Below are 14,789 nucleotides of genomic sequence, written 5' to 3'. Positions count from 1 at the left end.
AGTTTATCCCCAATACTGGTTCTGTGACAGACACTGTTCTACATGGCCAGACGGACGGTTAACCAGAATTGAGAAGACGTTTCTTAAGAGGATGTGAGAGTCCAGTCACCCACAAGGATATATCTTAAGCAGTGTTTTGTCCTTTTCACTTCTCTCTTCTGTAGAAAAAATATGTGACAGCAGCTGGGAACTATGGATGACTATTTACACATCGAGCAGAGATTGAAGAACATCTGCATTCATGTTGAGATGTGTTCGTTTAATATTAACAATTATTTTAGCTTTGATTTGGTCTCCACCAACTCGTGAGGAACATTTCTGACTTTTTAGTTGCTACTATTCTGGTCAAATACTGAGTGAAAAGGACCTCTTTAACATTCACATTGTCATTTATCCATGGTTAATTTAAAAACATTTACTGTAGCAGTTTCAAAGCCGGGGCCTTAAACCAGGAATTCACAACTCATTTACTGCAGGGCTACGGAGGGATAGCAGGCTCATGAAGTGGCATGTAACTTAACTTAATAACTTGAATTTCAATAACAACCTTTGAGTATAAAACATATTTTTATTCACATTTTAGTTTAGATTTACATTGAGGAGTTGTGACTGCTAGTTATTCCGTTCTTGGTTAGATTAAATGTTTCAAAATACAGCTGTTTGAATACCGTATATATATGATTCAAATACACAATAATATAGTTGACTACTTAAAGGTGGGGTAGGTAAGTTTGAGAAACCGGCTCGAGATCGCTAGAATTTGAAAATACACAACCGGAGAAAATCTGCCACTTCCTTATAGAGCCCCTCCTCCAACACACACGACCGCGCACATGACCAATGAGGGCACGAGATAAGTTTGTGCCCCGATGGAAGGCTGACAGGCAGGTAGGCCATCCAATCCATTTAGCCGCCCAGCTAAACGGATTGGTTGTACTTTTTACAGTATTACGGCTTCTACAGATGACATTTTTTTTATGGATTTTTTGTCAAAGCACTTAAGATATTCATTGCTATCGGGATGTTAAGAGCATTCCATGGAATATAACAAAAAGTGTATCTCGAGCCGGTTTCTGAAACGTACCTACCCCACCTTTAATGCATATAATATTTAACTGTTATTCAAAATATAAAAAGACTTTAGCCTAAAACAGTATTGTGCTCTTGCAAATAACAACTGCTGGTTGTTTTAGTGCTTTTCTTTACAAAAGATTAAAAAAACGATGAGCTATCAAAGCCTACTTGTTCGATCTAAACAAATTATTTAAACAGCATTTGTATAGTAATGACTCAGTCTCGATCATTTTGATCCATATAAGAGGTTTCCACTGAGGTCTATTAAGACTTCTGCACTGGACCTCAACTGTAACAACATCAATAACCATCGAAGGCTCCTGGCACATATTCATCATAAAAGTCATAATAATCAAATTCAGCTGTTGTGTTTGTAGTCAGTCCAGAACCCTCGTCGCTGGATGTGTTTCTCTCTGGTCCCAGGGCCTGATTCTCCTTGAGAAGTTCTCCGAGCAGTTTCTTGTAGCAGGAATATAACTTGTTCTTTGAATGCAGTTGAGTTTGGTTAATCTGGCACACGTCTGCTATCATGGAGCTGTTGAAGGGAATCTGATCTGTGTCTTCTTTTGAATAAACTGAAAGAGATAAACAGAAATTGCATGATTGCTAAATCTTCCACCATGTAAAATAATGTTGTGACAGAAATTGCATTTGTAAGACTCAATGTAGTTGTCCATAACTTACAGGCGAGGCCCAGGGAGAGGTTGAGAGTGGCTTGTAGGATACACAGCACGGCTAAAGTTAGGATACCAATTCTGAGAAGTCTCCTTTCTGTCAGTGTCGAACCAACACACACACACACACACACACACACACACACACACACACACACACACACACACACACACACACACACACACACACACACACACACACACACACACACACACACACACACACACACACACACACACACACACACACACACACACACACTTTAGTCACTCTGTCATTCGAGAGCATTACATTTCTATACAACTCTCTTTAAATATTGACCACCACCATCATGATCTAAGCAACACATCTGATTATTGTTTACTGAGGTTTCACCATTTTTATATAAAGTTCATCAAAAGGGTAGGGTAGGTAGTGATCCTTTTTTTAGAGAAAACACAATAAACAATCATTAGGCCCTATTAAACAATGCTGATTTGAAATGAATCTCTTACTGTTATAAATGATTCTTAATTGACTGCTCCTACCTGACTGCTCAGAGGCACCGCTGTCTTCTTCAGTCCCCTGAAGATCATGCTGTATGGTGGCGTATTCAGAAAGCTCCAACTCCTGCGCCATGGTCAACCACTGAGTGAAGCTTTGGGACTTCAAATCACCGCTCCTCTGACAAAGGGTTTATATACCATCCGATATGTGAGATTACTCAGTAATGTACGAGTGGTTTTCCCCCTTATTTAGAATAAAGGAAGTTAGAAGTTGTTTTGAGGAAATATAGCCAAGAGTTAGGTCTCATAATGAGTCACCAGCTTAAAATAAGAGACAAATTACTGTACCCACATTTAATCACTCATCTTTCACTGTGTATCGAAACTAATTAGAGGTTTGGTTTACAGCATTTTTATAGAAATCATTCAAAGCCAGTCTGCACTTCCAAATTGTAAAAAACTGAAAAGGGAACCAATTTATAAAAGGTCTTAATCCAGGTCAGTGAAATCTTGTAATTCATCCGCATGAATCAACTGAACTCTACTAAATCTTGTATTTTACAAAAGCCTATTGAAAGTTGAAGCTGTATGTTTGTATTAGTTGTATTGACAGTAGTGTGCATTCTGTCTTTGTATTCATTCGGCCACATTGCCACTGACACTGAGGAGAGGAAGCGCTCTCTGTGAACCAGCAGCCCTGACATGCTTCCTCCATTGCTTGCTTAAAATATGGATTAATGGTGATTGCATTCATTAACTTGAACATGTAAAAATAGAGCCCAGCTTTGACTTTATATTCCTAAAGTGTTGATTGCTAATATAAAAACAACAGGTGTTAGATTCAAATGTATAATTGGTGGGTTATATTTAGTGTGGCGTACTTTATGAGAACGCACTTGTTTCACAGCACACTAACGTTATGACACTAAATAATTGAGTGTTTTAATTTTTGTTTAAGCCTTTAAATTAATAGCCGCAGCTGGCTGAGGAACATTTAGTGACAGGTATCAAGTTACACATGCAGGGTGTGATAAAAGGAGAATGCATACGTTTGTAAAACGGCTGTCGACCTTACAGTTGAGATGACATCACAATTGTGTGAATTAAACGTGTGATAAGGCTCCAACATATGCTGGTCCCTGTTCAGCTTTCATTTATGTATGAACTCTGATCTAAGCAATTTAATGTTTTCCCTAGAGGTGAAATCCAAGGGAAGAAGATGTTAATACCTGTCGCCTGAGAAGACAGCGTAATCACCTTTTATATCAAATTAAAGCTTGAAGGGGCAAATTATATAAATACTATATATATACTTTATAGCACTCTCAAATCCTAGCAACCACCGGGTACATGATAGAGTTGTGGAGATGGGTGATATTAATGGGTGTGTTCGGCTGGAGAAGAGCTGCTTCATGACACCAAAATGGATTACAGGGAGCAACAGTGCATTCTAGTGGCATCGAGAAAATCCCACATGAAAAATGTGGTTATTTTTCTCAGATTTATATATTTTTATGGGACTTTTATGACAAGTTTGAATGTTGAAACATTTTGTTTTAACTGATTAAATACTGCAAACGATCTTGGTGTGTAGCATGACCTGAGGCCTTTTTATTTAGATTTAAGGTGTTTAGATAATGCTTGTTTAAGGGTGCCTATTGCCTTTTTACTGTGGGAACCATTATGAGATCAGCCCCAGATTATTAACACCAGTTCTAATGATGCTTCACCAATGCTGCTAAGGTTCAACATGAGCCAAACTGACAAAACAAATTGGTCATTCCGGTGGTACGCTACAAGTGAAGTTCATGAAAAGAGACGACAGAAGAGATGAGATGTGGGGCTGTGTGGTTTAGAAGATATACGTATATCATGTATGGATGTATACAGTGTTTATAGCTGAGTCCATCCATGCAGAAAAAAACAATCCCAAACTCTGAGGCAGAGGGGCGCACAAGCACACACACACACACACACACACACACACACACACACACACACACACACACACACACACACGCACACGCACACGCACACGCACACACACACACACACACACACACACACACACACACACACACACACACACACACACACACACACACACACACATGGTTGCTGCCCACACTCAGCCATTCATGCCCAGAGCCCCTCTCACACTATTCCATATCATGCACCTGTGCACACACATTCACAATCAATTACATGCATTCAGATGCACTCGTGCAGGAGGGCACACACACAAACACCCAGCTGCATGCATACAGGTATTTCATGTGTGAGCGTGTGTGTATCGGCATGTGAGTGCTCGGCTTTTGAAAACTATACATAAATCATCGAAGCAATGGCAGCAGTCAATGGTGTGCATGTGTGTGTGTGTGTGTGTGTGTGTGTGTGTGTGTGTGTGTGTGTGTGTGTGTGTGTGTGTGTGTGTGTGTGTGTGTGTGTGTGTGTGTGTGTGTGTGTGTGTGTGTGTGTGTGTGTGTGTGTGTGTGTGTGTGTGTGTGTGTGTGTGTGTGTGACCCGAAGCACCAAGCACCATCTACTTAAGTAAGGGAAACTCACACACACATATTGACCCGTCCCACTGGGGAGCATGTTGTGGTTGCGAATGATTTTACTCTTAATTTCAAGAACCTTTGACTGCTTACACCCCATTCTAGGATTCCAAGTAAGATGAAAAGATTTTAAAAAAAAAGACAAACAACTTATTCAGTTATTTAGTTCAAGCGCCTTCAAGGTTAGTGACTTCCTTCCTGAGAAAAGAGAAGCAGAGATGGGTAACAAAATTAAACGGACGGAGAACAGAGACCATATTGAAAGAAAATAATGTGTGTGTGTGTGTGTGTGTGTGTGTGTGTGTGTGTGTGTGTGTGTGTGTGTGTGTGTGTGTGTGTGTGTGTGTGTGTGTGTGTGTGTGTGTGTGTGTGTGTGTGTGTGTGTGTGTGTGTGTGTGTGTGTGTGTGTGTGTGTGTGGATGGGTCCACTAGTGCCTCCAATGATGCCTAACACGCCATGGTGTCACTATTCTGGCAGTGACATCATGATGATGTCTATTCTTCAATACATCATTTTTGAAAGCTAGGCCAAAATAACTATTAAATGGATTTCCACAAAATGTGTACACACACCTGTGGGCCATACAGGACGAAGTTTACCTTCTGGGTGTTACATTAAGATTCACGAAAACCACCATTAGCTTTTTTTGCATTACATCAACCAACAGTGTTCTGCGTACAGAGGCTTCAGACATGTGTGGCGGTTTTTTTCTTGTACAGGATGACCAAATAAGCCCATTATCCTTGTGAGGAAGTAATCCAGATGTGGCGTGTTGTTTCTCATTAGTGACATGCAGCTCACTCTTTTCCCTATTAAAACAAATACTCTATCTTGGCCTTGTGTAGGACAGCTGGAGATACTCAGTTAAGTGGAAGTATAGAAATCAAAGCACTTGCCATCTTTTAGTGACGATTTGTCTAATTCTGGTATGTCCAAGCCAAGGGAGGGGGGGGGGGGTTGGGTGGGTGAGAGATGAGCAGGGAGTTTGGGAATTAGGAGATGGTGTGTTTGTGGTGGGGGATGAGAAGAGAGACAGAGAGAAAGTGTGTGTTTGGACCAGCTGCACAGCAAATCTGTTTATTCTGCACAATTTGGCATCAAACACAACAGAATGCTGAGTGCCTGCTACTGCTTGTGGTGCCCCATTAAAAGGGAATTTATGGCTGCCTTAAGAGCAAGCCCGGATTACACATTTTCCGTCCTCCTCCCTCTTTCTTTCTCTTTCATTTGCTCTTCTTCTTTTTGCCGGCTGTGGTGATGGTAGTGGGTTTTTTTTACTTCTATTTCTAGCGGCAGCTGTCAGACAAGTCGTCAGAACGGCTCATTACAGACCCAAACGGGCACGTATGGTTGGCATGCCCATCTATACCTGTCAGCCATCTCTGCCATCTCCACTGTCACTCCACTGAGTGGTGCTCAGACATCACATTGAAAAGAGCCTGCCCTGGTGGCATCCCATGGACTCAGTATACACACAATAGTATACATGTAATATTGTATAACATCCCCCCTCAGAGGCATTTTGTTGAGAGCTGTGTCATCAGAACAGGAAGACATGTCATCTATGTTGTGTGGGTATTTAGAGGACAGTTTAATGACACATCTTTGTCTCATTTCCTCCAAGATGACTGAAATAATCAAGTCCCTGCTTAAGCTTTATAACATCATGAAGCTGACAGCTTTTACCCATTTAGTTTGCATTAATTTGTAACCAGACTTTGAACTTGTGCTGTAAAGAGAGCATGAACTCGGGCCCACATCTCTCTCCATAAATCTCCTCGGCCAATGATAAATTCATATTTAATGACCATGGCCATCGTCTGGGAATGAGGAGCATTCTTTCATTATTGCCTCTTTCCCCTGCTGCTTGGTCGAGATAATTGATTTCTCTGTGGTAACAAGGTATCGACCATGCATGGTAGCCGGCTAAGACGGCAGTTCGATTCAAAGGAGGGGTGGAAAGTGGAGAAATAATATAGAGGGGAAGAAGAAATGAGAGCAGGAGCATTGAAAGCCAACTAGCCGTGCAATTATTTGCAGTTAAAAAAACTCCCTGGCTTTAGGTGGGTGTAGATTGGACAATGACTCTTGTCTTGTTTTTAAGGGCTATTATAGGCCTAGTGCAAAACGCTGTATGTTTGTATGTTTTATTGACCAAATGGAAAGCATATTGATCACACAATCTGGCACATCATTCACTGAAAACAGTGTCACAAACAAATCTGGAGGAGCACTTTTCAAGCACATGCTTAGCCTGCTAAGGAAGCAGTATATTGGTCCTCGTGTTCATACATTTGCACTATTACACTTTGCTATATTAATTTTATGTACTGCCTCTTCTCGCTGCACATTTGGATGTGATTTCAAAAGCAAATCTGCAAGATCTCTAACTTAATAATAGTGAACAGGTTTTAACAACGGCACAGTAGGAACATAGACATGACCCCAGCAAGTAACAGAATGTGTAAAACACTGTTTCTTGTAGCAAAATACATATACAGGAAAGGTTATATACAAGACATGAAAGAAACATTGGTCTACCGGTTAACATGGCTTTTTTCCCCCTAACAAACGTATTGATTAGACGGGTGGATTTTGACTGGCAGTTATTGAGTTGACATCTTTGATCTTTGAGGTGCCGACATTATTGACCTGGAGCAGGCGGAGCTGCAGACGCCCACTACATGCTACACAGCAAGGGCTTGACACATACTGTATTTTCAATCAGTCAATAACTACACTACCTTACATTACATTACATTGCATTTAGCTGAAGCTTTTATCCAAAGCGACTTACAATAAGTACATTCGACCAGGAAGACACAACCTTGAAGAAAACAGAATCATATAAGTACATCAGGTTTCATAGAGCCAAGCATTTTAAGTGCTACTCAACTGGCTATAGATAAGCCAGTCCTTTATTAGTATATAAGTGCTCTGTTAGCAGTTCTTAGTTAGTAATTCTATCGCTCGAAGTGGAGTCGAAAGAGATGAGTTTTCAGTCTGCGCCGGAAGGTGTGTAAGCTTTCTGCTGTCCTGATGTCAATGGGGAGCTCATTCCACCATTTTGGAGCCAGGATAGCAAACCCACGTGTTTTTGCCGATGGGAACCTGGGTCCCCCTCGCAGCGAGGGTGCAGCGAGTCGTTTGGCTGATGCAGAGCGTAGTGCACGCGCTGGGGTGTACGGTTTAACCATGTCCTGGATGTAGGAAGGGCCAGATCCATTCGCAGCATGGTACGCAAGTACCAGTGTCTTGAAGTGGATTCTAGCAGTTACCGGAAGCCAGTGGAGGGAGCGGAGGAGCGGCGTGGTGTGGGAACATTTAAGAAGGTTGAAGACCAGACGAGCCGCTGCATTCTGGATGAGCTGCAGAGGTCGGATGGCACATGCAGGTAGACCAGCCAGGAGGGAGTTGCAGTAGTTTAGGCGTGAGATGACGAGAGCCTGGACCAGAAGCTGCGTCGCTTTCTGGGTCAGCTGGGGACGTATCCTCCTGATGTTGTAAAACGTGTATCTGCAGCAGCGGGTTGTAGCAGCGATGTTTGCAGTGAAGGACAGTTTGTTATCTAGGATCACACCCAGATTCCTTGCAGTCTGGGTCGGGGAAACAACAGAGGTGCCGATGTTGATTGTCAGGTCAAGAGTGGGACAATCTTTTCCCGGAAGGAAAAGCAGTTCAGTTTTGTCAAGGTTGAGCTTGAGGTGATGAGCAGACATCCACTGAGAGATGTCAGCTAGACAAGCAGAGATGCGTGCGACCACCTGGGTCTCTGAGCGGGGAAAGGACCTTATGAATTGAATAATGTACGGATTGTATTTGGCTTGCAGAGACGGCAATAGTTCTGGTTCTGGTTCCTTTTGGCATCACTGCCTACAGGTCACTCTATAAATAGAGGAATTAAATAGTGCTGTTGTTGTTGTGTGTTTACCAGCTTACATTTTAATTTATTTAAGAGCTCTTAATAGGACTAGTTACTCATTTGGCCCTCGTTGGTCCCACAGCAGAGTGGAGCTCTATCACTGCACACAGGGGCATGCTGGGATATGGAGCTACAGAGACACACTGTACACAGCCAGCTGTTTGATGTCTGCAACCGCCGAGCGTATGCTGCACCGTACAGCATAAATAAACACACAATCCCCCGATGAGAGGACAGATCGACACACAGGAGACCTTATTTCAGGCTAATGAACTATTAATGCTGATTTGAAATTCAATAACAAATTCCGAGGGTCTTCTCTGCAGTCATTCATAGCTCTTTGTGTGTGTGTGTGTGTGTGTGTGTGTGTGTGTGTGTGTGTGTGTGTGTGTGTGTGTGTGTGTGTGTGTGTGTGTGTGTGTGTGTGTGTGTGTGTGTGTGTGTGTGTGTGTGTGTGTGTGTGTGAAAGAGAAAGGGAGAGATAACAAACTCATTTGGATGAACTCTGCACACCATATTTTCGTTTCTCCCCCAAACAGCTGGGCTCAGATCTCAAAGGGACTTGTGTGTTGTTGAAGCACTGTATTGAATGAGGCCATACAAAATGTATGTCAATGGGTTCAGCCTGGTTTAGCACTCTCAACAGAAAGTGTTAATGGAATAACTATAAGATGTATAAATGATCCCTGCTTTAATTCATAATAATGTTGGCCCTCATCGCCTGCCCACTCAGCCCAATACATTATGGAAATGGCTGTAATGACTATTGGAACAATGAGCCAAATTGAATTATCATTCAGCGCCACATCGGCTTTGGAATAACTGAAGCTGCTCTTTTGCTTCTTCAGAGATGATATTAAATCAAAAAAGCCAACATTACATTTCCACCAGGAAAATGAGTGTTAACACATAGGTTTAAGGCTGCACGCATTTGGCATTAACAGCATACTCACAGTCAGTGGCAGCTCCAGAGTATTTTTGTTGGGTAATCTATGGTAGGGCTAACCCAGGGGTGCCCAACCTTTTTTGAACCGAGAGCTACTTTTAAAGTTGCCAGTCTGCTGAGATCTACCAGTCCAAATAGAGAAGCGTAGCCATTACTACCAGGTAAATACACACTTCTACTTGAATAAAACTGACCTTTGTACGATTAATACTTCATAAAATACTGCAGATCCTTTATCTTACCTCTTTCTAATCTACACACATACAAGTATTTAACTGAAGTTACACAACAGTACCCCCGCGACCCGACCACGGATAAGCGGGAGAAGATGGATGGATGGATGGATACACAACAGTGTTGTTGATACGGAGTTGGAGTTTATTCACACGTCACATACTAAAAGTGGGTAATGTTTTCAAGAAACATTGAACAGTGCTGCCACATATGACACAGGGAAAAAAGAAAATACTCTGAACCCTTCCTTTGCCATAATATAAAAATAGTGTTGCTACAAACGTATAAATTAGGCTTACTAATAAGACAACTCAGATCTGAAGCTACACAGGAATCTGCTGCCAAAGTGCAATAAAAAAGACAAAATTAATAGAATCAAACCCTTTTTTTGTTGCATTTTAGTAGAGTATACAAAGAAATGCCTTTAAAATGGGATGCAAGCAACACTAGCTTCTTAACCTGAATTGATAATAGACTATAATCAATTTAAGTTTGCATTCTTATACCATTTTGTACAATAAATATAATGAATGAGTTCAAACAAACTAAAACTTACAGCTGATTAATAACGGTATCTAACTTGAGTTTTTATTATATCAAAAACCTGTTGAAATGCTACTGTTATTTTTACTGTCCCCCAAAAGCGCGTCGGCAGCGTCCAGGAATGCTTCTTTCACAACTTCGCCGTATTTGAAAGACTTGATAAGAACGTGACTGACACGATAAGATGCTATGGTAGCAGCCTTGCTCTTGTTGTTGGGCCTGGTGAAAATGGACCGCTGTGCATTTAGCTGTCCTTTCAGGTCCCTCCCCTTTTGGGAGCGTAGGGCAGAATTAGGAGGGAATTCCGTCTCGTAGCGTTTGTGCACTGTTTTGAAATGCCGCTCCTAAATTACCCTTCTTCGATAAAGCCACACTCGCATTGCAGATGAGACAGATGGACTTTGAATTGGAATAGATACAAAAATAATCATCCTCTCACTCGGAGTGAAAATTATATATTTTGGGCTTTTTTGCTTCTGCCATAATTGCGGTCTTGTGTGTGTGCGGACTGTCACTCCTGTTGACACGGACAACATCAGCGAAATAGTGCCCACTGCCCAACAGCCACGCCCAGACACATGGGGTCACGCCGGCCAATCACAAAGCGTTGATGCGTTCAAGTACATTATTCTGGCACAGGAAGATCATGTTATAGGACATTAACGATAAAACAGAATATTGTTGTTCTATTTTTAGACACATCTCGCGATCGACAGGGAATCTCCCCTGGTTGGGCACCTCTGGGCTAACCCATACAGTGGTGGGGCTCAAGTCAGTATTTGCAATGTAATTACATACACGCTCCCCTTGACAGTGAAACGCCACGCGTGAGGTTTAGATTATTTCCCTGTCTCAATCCAAATTGAACTGTATGAAATAAAAAGGCACATTTGTCTTGTAGTAAATAAAAAGGGCGACCTGGAGCCAATCCTGCAATTTCCCCACAGGTGAAAGAGTTAACATGCTGAAAACCCAACCCCTCGGCTCTAGAACAAATCAAATGGGGGGGGGGCAATAATTTATCAAGGGGGGGCACCATGGGCGTAGGAAGCATCCTGAATGTGGGGGGGGGGACATTTTTAATGGGGGGGGGGTCCCCCACCACCAGATTTCCTGTATTCTGGTGCATTTGGTTTGATACTTTTATGTGGCTATACTAGCATGAGGAAAATGATGGGTACATTTTGTAATTTCATCCAGTAGTAAAGAAAGGAAACATATTTGATTATTAATTCAGAGCCGTCTTTGAATTAATATAAAGCAGTTTAAATGCCCATTTTTTGTGCATTTATATACAACAATAAATATTTGTGAGTGCATTGAGAGATATTGTTGTGGAGTCATTTATAAATCGCAAAATACATTTGTGAATCCTTCTGTGAGCATTTATTAATATTGAGACTGATCTGACTCCATACAGATGTTAAGTTCACCTACTGTAGGAATGGTATCATTGACTTAAATGTTCAAATAAATGTTGCTCTTCTATCTATATTGGTCATATGATGCCCCTTGACTGAAATGTTTCCTGTTCAATATCCCCACTGATTTCCTTAACATTCTGGGATGAGAGTCCACATCACAATTTACTCTAAACTGTCATTTCCCTTTCATCACTCACCTCAGCAATGGACCTCTCTCCACTGTCCCTGTGTTCTGCCTCTGACTCACTCTCAAGCGCCTAGATGTCAAGAGAGGTGGTGAAGTGATCATTATTTATTGAGCAGTATACTCTTTCACATTGAACCATAACAAGTCATACTGAATGTAAATACAACTGACTCTAAAGTAAGTCCCAGTCTGTGATATAGGACATTTTGAAGACTCAAAGTCCCAAGCAGTAGGTAGAATATTAGCTCGTCTGTGTAATGTGCACAGAAAAGTTAACTGAATACTGGGATGGAAATTGCCTATAAGCACTCAGTAAAACATAAACACAGAAAAAGCTTCTGAATGATAAGAAGTATAATTAAAACATAATGCACATTACCATTTTGAGAGAGTGTACCTAAATTAAAGAACTCAGAAAATAATCTCTTATCGAACTGAGGCTCCAGTAAAACACACTGACTGCATCTCTACATGGACATCATGGTGTGTACATGAGCACATAGAGATCGGGTTATTCATGTTCCCTGTTTACATGATAAATACTCGTAACCTAGCATTTCGATGCCTTTTCTCATCTAAACTATTCAGTATTTGTATCTCTCTATCATGACATAAAGACGAAACTCCTCTCCAGAAGTGAGACGCTTTTGCCGCCGCTGCCATCACTGTTAACTGATTAACTGCTACCAGCTGAGGACTTACTTTCCTCTTCTTTGAAGTGTTCTTATGTCCATGTTGTCTGGGGGAGAAAACATATCAAACCAAGAGATCAGCTTTGATTTTCGCTGTATTAACAATGTTAATGTTAGCATAGCTAGCTAACCAGATGCTAACAACAACATTCCACGTTACTACTCGCGCACTCATGAATGAAACACAGAGACTCAGAAGTAGGCTACTTGTACTGTACTGTATATCATATTATTTTCGATGGCTTTACTGTATAATCAGTGTAACAGATGAACAGATCGCCACTGGGCTTTCATCTAAACACACAGCCACGTAATGATAACAAAACAAAGGTCGGGGGTCATTGGTCAAGCAACACACCAATCAGAGAGCAGCAGTGAGCACACCTCAGGCTGTGTTTCATATTTGTATTATTTATTTCTGATGTATTTCACACAAAAAACCTTTAGTGGAAGGGTCATTCCAGAATTGGAGGACAATTTAGACACCAACATTTTTGAAAAATGTATTTAGGAAAAACAGATAATAAACCATCAAAAAAAGTGATTTGCCCAGCTAGGCATCAAATTAATATTTTCCAATGAAGAATTACCCCTGTTACTCTAATTATAGTAACAGGGTTGAAAATCAATGCTAATTTGAGCTTTAACCTCAGGAATTATTGCTAGATATAGCATGTAATGGTACTTTCAAGGCAAGGACAAACTTGGATATCTAATGCAATAAAGATAACTTTTAAATGAATATGCTTTATTCTGATAATATCAGTAACAGGGTTGAGTGGGTCAGAGTGCCACACTCTTTTAAGACTGAAAAGATTGTAAAAATATGAAAAATAAAAGAGAGGACTTAGTTTTGGGCTGCAGTCGGATAGTTTAAAAATCAGCTCCTAAGTTCTAACCCTATCGTCTATTCCTTGACCTCTGAGTGAAACGTCACGGGGTTAAGGGATAGTGGATAGGAGAATTCAAAAGGACTTAGGAGAAGAGACTGCGGTACTTTAGAGAATCCGAATGCACTTTCACTATCCGACGTGTTTATGATGCGCCAGCGGACGTCATTGTGTGCTTCTGCTGCTGTGGGGAAACCATGGAAACCACAGTTTTCTATACAGCGGACTACAACATGGATGTTTAATAAGAACGAGGGACTACTGTGAACTCATCTAGAGACTCTGCACCGTGCTCTGATGCTGCTGCTTTGCTTTATGAACGTGGACAACAGAGAAACATTCTTCAGGACCAAAGTTGGAATTGAAATACAAAAGGAAAGTGAAACTTATGCTCGTCCCCCTCTCCCTCCGGTCCACATTAATACAAATGATCCCAATAGGCCTACGTATGATTGTATGAACTAAAGATCTTAAAATCAATACAGATGTATTTATTATAAACGTTAGTCCTTAACATCTATCACTGTGTATATCACTATTCAAACATCTTTTAAAAGTTGAACAAACCCCACACAGCTCAGTAAAGACTGAAATGTTGACTTTATTTGATAATTTCAGTGAAAACTAACGTTCATATTTCTCTTTTTGATTATAATACTGATGAACGTTCAAAACAAAGCACTTTGGCAACTTACCACCTATGTTTTAAAATGCTTAATAAGCACCGTAACTTTCATGATATAATTTCTCGGTCATAATCGGTTGTTTCCGTGAACGGCCGACTGTTGAGTGACGGCAAATGCTGCGGCTGCAAGGCATTGTGGGGCAGCATTTTCGCTTCTCCTGTCGGTTAGGGAGGTCCAGTGGTTCCTAAGCTAAAGGAGGTTATAAAGGAAGTTTGAAACCTCCTTTCCTATCATTCTCATCATTCTAGAGAATTCGAACGGCACTTATCATGGCTGCCACTGAGGGACTTCCGGGTCATTTCACTCCTTTAGGAAGGTTCCTAAGCTAAATGGACTATTCGACTTCAGCCTTGGTCTACCCATGGTAGTATCACATGGCTGATGTCACTTCCACTGTGTCATCTGACTTTTTTCACTTCCTGTGCCAATCTAAAAAGGTTTGGGTAACAGGGTTGAACGCATGTTGAGGGAC

General features: G+C 41.2%; 1 long non-coding RNA gene across 1 annotated transcript; it reads right to left on the bottom strand.

The window, feature by feature from the left end:
• Positions 1–563: 563 nt before the first annotated feature.
• Positions 564–2,455, bottom strand: LOC139433848 (uncharacterized). The gene is made up of 3 exons (XR_011643253.1): positions 2,277–2,455; positions 1,759–1,845; positions 564–1,649 (listed from the first exon to the last, which is right to left on the bottom strand). It is a non-coding gene; the product is annotated as an uncharacterized lncRNA (long non-coding RNA).
• Positions 2,456–14,789: the final 12,334 nt, after the last annotated feature.

The sequence above is a fragment of the Pseudochaenichthys georgianus genome, chromosome 5 (genome assembly GCF_902827115.2).
Source record: "Pseudochaenichthys georgianus chromosome 5, fPseGeo1.2, whole genome shotgun sequence".
NCBI lineage: Eukaryota > Metazoa > Chordata > Actinopteri > Perciformes > Channichthyidae > Pseudochaenichthys > Pseudochaenichthys georgianus.
This window is presented reverse-complemented; position numbering and strand designations above follow the sequence as displayed.